A 5,755-nucleotide genomic window follows, 5' to 3' on the forward strand; every position below is an offset into this window, starting at 1 on the left:
AACACATGGGTTACTGCCATAAAATGTATGAAAACACACGATTTTCCTGTAACTGTTACAGTACTATTGGGTCCCTTTACAGTATGTGATGTCCATATCCCAGCTCCCTGAATTATGTGTTGATTTTGTGGAAATTGCCAGATGCACAGATGTCCTCATCATTTTTTTTTTGTTTGATTTTTTCTTCCTTTTATTTAAAAAAATAAAATTCTCTTTTCATTTGTTTTTTTCTTTAGTTTGGAACAGGCAGAAAAGAAAGGAAGGAGTTCACCCGAACAAGCAAGTAACACTTCTCTCAAATGTTCTACAGCCTTAGAAAAAATGGGGTGTAGAGATTGAAACTGCCTCCAGGCAGCTTGAAGTTTTAGGATTGGCACTTACATAACTGATCATACTGGGCCTTACTGAATTTGGCAGCCATGTAGGGGTTATGTTTTTCACATGGATGAGCTATTCTTGAACAATTTCTCCAACGTATTGAAGAAAAGCCTGTTTGTGCTCAACTTCAAGCACTCAGCTCTCCTCTCTCACTTTCTCAGCCTTTCCTCCCCCCTCCCACACTCCTAACAACAAATGAAGTTATTGTAGCCATGGTGCTGGTGGAGTGGATTTTGTATACCAAAAAAATATTAAACCCCAGAAATTCTGATATCATGGTGCTATTAAGAAAGGGGGAAATGGAAAAAAGTAAAATAATTTTGGGTTGCGTCACAAGACAGACAATTGTGCCCGAGAGGGAACATGCAAGGATATTTCACTTGTGCTCACACGCTCTGCAAATCAGCAATAACCACAGTCCCTAAGGATTAGCAATGCTCCAGTACCAACAGCTGAAGCCCCTGACAAGCTGAAGAGAACGTGGTGGGCCCGGGCCTGCTGTGCTCCGTGCCGGCTGGCAGCCAGCGTGGAAAAGGCTGCTCCGCGCCTGGGAGCAGGGGCACATGGCTCGGTCTTCCCTGCCCAACGGCACCATTCAAGCCTTCAGAGTGGGATGGAAATACCTTTCCTTATGTCCCAGGATCCAACAGGCACAGGCTGGGGGATTAAAATACCCATGACGTGTTGTGAGCGGCTGTGTGTACTTGACCTATCTTTTTTTCACCTTTTGGGTTGCTGGCTAAGTACTTTCTTGTAGTTCTCACTGTGTGTACAGCTCAGGGATAAACAAAAGTTTTCTAAAGTTCTGAGAAAATAGAAGCTGTAATTATTGTTTGAAAGAGGAATCTTTTGCTAGAATAAATGCTATATAGCTGTTGTAGAAGGAATAGGGAAATGAGTGTGTTAATTTTCAAAAGCAATGTCATCGAGATTTATATTCCAAAATACTTTTTTCTTTTTTTTCCCCCTCAGCTACTGTCAGGAATACAGATTCAGAAACCAATCGTATTTAAGTTAGACACTCTTTCTGAATTAATCTGAGTTAATAAATGCTAACAAAACCCATATATTACATGAGAGTTAATATGAACAGTGAAAACCTGATAGCCCCACCAGGAATTTCCTCTCAGATTTTTTTATTCTATCATTTCACTACTGAGGCATGTATTAATGAAATTTGGGACCTATGCATGTTTCATTTTGGTTATAGTTGATCTGATTTTTCTCATTTATCAGATTTTTATATTCCCTCCTATATTTCTTGTGATTGGGTTGGTTTGTTTTAACCTCATGGTTTAACATAATGCCTATTTAAATGTAATGATTTTACTTCCTGCATTCATGCCAGCTGCAGTATTTACTTTGGAGGCAAGCGTTGTCTGTGCATTCTGATTCCAGGAGATTAAGGCACCAAACTCCTCTTTAACATGTGAAAAATCTATTTTACGAAATACTGCAACCATTTTACATGTCTGTCTGGTTTCTTGACTTCCCTAAAATGCTGGAGAATGGGACTGCAGCTGTTTACTAATTACAGATGAACTAGGGACTGTCTGTAAAGCAGAACATAAATACTGAGGCAAGTCCTGCTGTATGCCATCTGCTATTCTAAAATCAGTCTCCAAACAGGCTTTAAGTGCTATAGGACCTGGCACATTCATACCCCAGCGTAGCTTGCTTTCAAATTCCCAGCTTAGCTTGTCTGCTATCACAAAGATAGCCCTGTAGTAAACTGTTATCTTCCAGGTAATCAATATTGTGCTTTATGTATGAAAGTAGTGAGAGAGATTAAAAAAGTGACAGCAGTGAGACACTGGTGAATTAACTGGTTGATTATCAGAGATGCTATGCTAGCAAAGATACTTACCAGAAGAGCAGCAGGTGTTTCTGTACATTTGAAAATCAGACTATAAATGGGGAGGAAATGAAGCACAGCAGCTTTAAAGAACATCTGAATGCAAAATGAATGCAGGGAGACAGTTTCTAAAAAACCCCCGTGAAGCTGTGCTTAAATAAAACTGTTCCTTGTTGAATAGCGGATATTCCCCATAGGACATTCTAACAGGATGATGTAAAGTAGTTCGGGTGTGGGAGGCCATACCATGAAGCACAGGAAATAGTTGAAATCTTTTGATATGTTTATAATGCTAAGTAAATGGGAAATGGCTACAGCTGAGGTTGTTAACTACTTCACAGTAATTTTTTTCTAGCAGATGGTCACCTTTCACTGTCAACATTTCTCTGCAATTGCATACACAAGCAAGGTATGCAGGCATGTTCCGCAGCTAGTGCTCAGAATATGCTCTTAAAGCAAGTTGCTTTCAATTTAGAAGTTTTGCTTTGTTATCCTTTGCCTTCTCTGTGAGGCTCCTGAATACTACACATATTCTACAAATATTTAAATGTGGTGGCTTTTAATTTTCATTGATGTGGTCTGAATGCTCTTACTGTACAGCACATGCTTTTAAAACTGCCTGCAACACTAGCCATGACAATCTTTGAGGGCACTATTGTTTCCTTTTTTTTTACTATTGTAAAGCTGATTTCCAAACACTGGAAACACAGCAGCTATTTCCCTTCCTTCCTTCCTTCCTTCCTTCCTTCCTTCCTTCCTTCCTTCCTTCCTTCCTTCCTTCCTTCCTTCCTTCCCCTAGCAGACACAGTACAAAAAGCAGTGCTGCAAGGTTCACCACAGGTGTGTCTGAGCCCTGAACTGGATAAGTCATCTTTTATGTCCCTTCTGCTATAACTATTATAAATTACCTGAAGTCATTTGTTATAATTCTACTGTAGTTTTCATCATATCAAAACTGAAATTCTGTTTAGCTTGGAACAAATTATTTGCATTGATAAGAATGTTTTCAGCACAATTGCAGCCTTGGCACTGCCCCATTCTACCTGAAGGTTTTATCTATAACATAGCACTGGCTCATAAGACAGACTGTGAGGAAAGGGTACTACTTGGGGACTTTAAAATGCAGGAAAAAAAAGTGGTTATTAAAAAACTCTCATAAGAAACTCTAATTTCCTTCCTTCCTTCCTTCCTTCCTTCCTTCCTTCCTTCCTTCCTTCCTTCCTTCCTTCCTTCCTGTCTATTTATCTATCTGTCTGTCTATATATCTGTCTGTCTATATATCTGTCTATATCTATCTATCTGTATGTGTGACTATGATCTCTCTCACCCTCTCTCTCCTTAAATCTATGGCAAGTAATTTTCAAGATATTAAGAAAACACTACTTACTGCCTACAAAGCATATATATTCTTTGGCTCAAAGACTAGACATAGCATGTTCACTGTTTACTAGAAAATGCAAACAACAAAACCTGTTTTTGTCCATTTAGGTGGTTTAATATACAGGAATTTAGAATCTCATCTGAGGTAAGGTAAATGCCATATATCTGATACAAAATCCCATACAGAGCCTCTTATAAGAAGAACATCTTTCTTATAGAGGTCCCAAAATAGTTGTAAGCTTGCTTGTAACACATAGCAGCATTCAGTGTAAGTCATCTATTTAGACAATGAACTTAATTATTCAATCTGAGCTCTATGAATGATTTACTAACAATCACTCTATAAGTAGGAAATATAACTTGTATCTGAGTGATAATTATGTATCACAAGTCTTATTTTTGACCAGGTTCTGGTTTCCCATATCACAAATGCACTGAAATCTTAGGTGTGTCTTAGATGAAGGTAGTTCCAGTCCCATTTAACTCCACATTATAGAATTTTTTTCTCTGAGAGAATGTACTTACACTTTGGGAGAATGTATATCACAGCTGAAACATACATATAATGTGGTTTAAAAGTGATTTTTTAAAATAATGAGATCCAAGTTGCTAAAAACAAAGCAAAATACTATATACTATTCTAAAACTACTCTTCCAAACTTTTAAGAATAGAATCCAGGCCCTTCAAAGGTTAAACTACTGTAGTATTGCTGGAATGGAAGCTTTGAAGTAGGGAGGACCTGGTCTTATAGGTAGTAGTGGTCCATTTTTTACTGACTGGTGTTTATCTTCCCTAGTCCTATTATTTGTGACGGACTCATACCTTATAAGCAGGTTATCATATCTCTGTGTGCCTTTCTTTACCAATCTGTGAAAAAGGGATCTTTATACTTTGCTTTGCAAAGCATGTTAAAAGTTACTAATGGAAGAACAGTGCCCAAACCATATTTTGATTTTGATCTGTGTGAATGCATTTTTCACACTTCTCCACTGCATACACTTTTTTTTTTTATTGCCTCTGATTATTGCTAAATCACTATTAAAAATGCTTATCTTATTACCTGTGATTTTTCTCAGTTTCTTTTTTAAAGAAGGTTATGAATCCAGTAGGTCAAGTTATTTTGCTTATCATAATATGAACAGCTATACTTAAGAACACTGTTCACTGCAAACGTCACTTCAACAGCACTGGGAGATGTCACATCCACAGAGCAATGGGTAGCAGCAGTGCCTACAACCATACATGTCTTGAATCAAACTTGGTCTACATCCACCAGCATCCTCAAAGCAACACATTGTGGCCTCTGTTTGCACTTATTCTCTTCAGAGAATCGTAGAATCACAGAATCACAGAATGGTAGGGGTTGGAAGGGACCTTTAGAGATCATGCAGTCCAACCCCTTTGCTCAAGCAGGTCCACCTAGATCAGGTCACACAAGAACATGTCCAGGTGGGCTTTGAAGACCTCCGGAGAAGGAGACTCCACACCCTCCCTGGGCAGCCTGTGCCAGGGCACCCTCACCCTCACAGTAAAATAGTTTTTCCTTATGTTTAAATTGAACCTTTTGTGTTCCAGCTTCATCCCATTACCCCTTGTCCTGTTGCTAGCTACAATAGAAAAAAGGGATGCTCCAATCTCCTGACACCCACCATTTATATATTTATAAATGTTAAGGAGATTGCCCTTCAGTCTCCTCTTTTCCAGGCTGAACAGCCCCAGTTCCTGCAGCCTTTCCTTATAAGCAAGATGCTCCAGTCCCCTGATCATCTTGGTGGCCCTGTGCTGGACTCCCTCCAAAAGTTCCCTGTCCCTCTTCAGCTGGGCAGCCCAGAACTGGACACAAGACTCCAGATGAGGCCTCATCAGGGCAGAGTAGAGGGGGAGCAGAACCTCCCTTGACCTACTGACCACACTCTTCTTGATGCATCCCAGGATGCCATTGATCTTGGCCATGAGGACACATTGCTGTCTCATGGTTAGTTTGCTATCCATGTTTAGTTTGCTTTTCTAAAACTATCAAAAAGTGATATTTAATATTAAAATTTTTGTAGACACTGTTTTCCTAAAACTGTCCCAAACTGCTTAAAAAATGTCCTTCTGTTCAGCTGTGAATTGCTAATATATTAGATGCTGGACTGATT

This window comes from Colius striatus, chromosome Z (genome assembly GCF_028858725.1).
Source record: "Colius striatus isolate bColStr4 chromosome Z, bColStr4.1.hap1, whole genome shotgun sequence".
In the NCBI taxonomy this organism is placed as follows: Eukaryota; Metazoa; Chordata; class Aves; order Coliiformes; family Coliidae; genus Colius; species Colius striatus.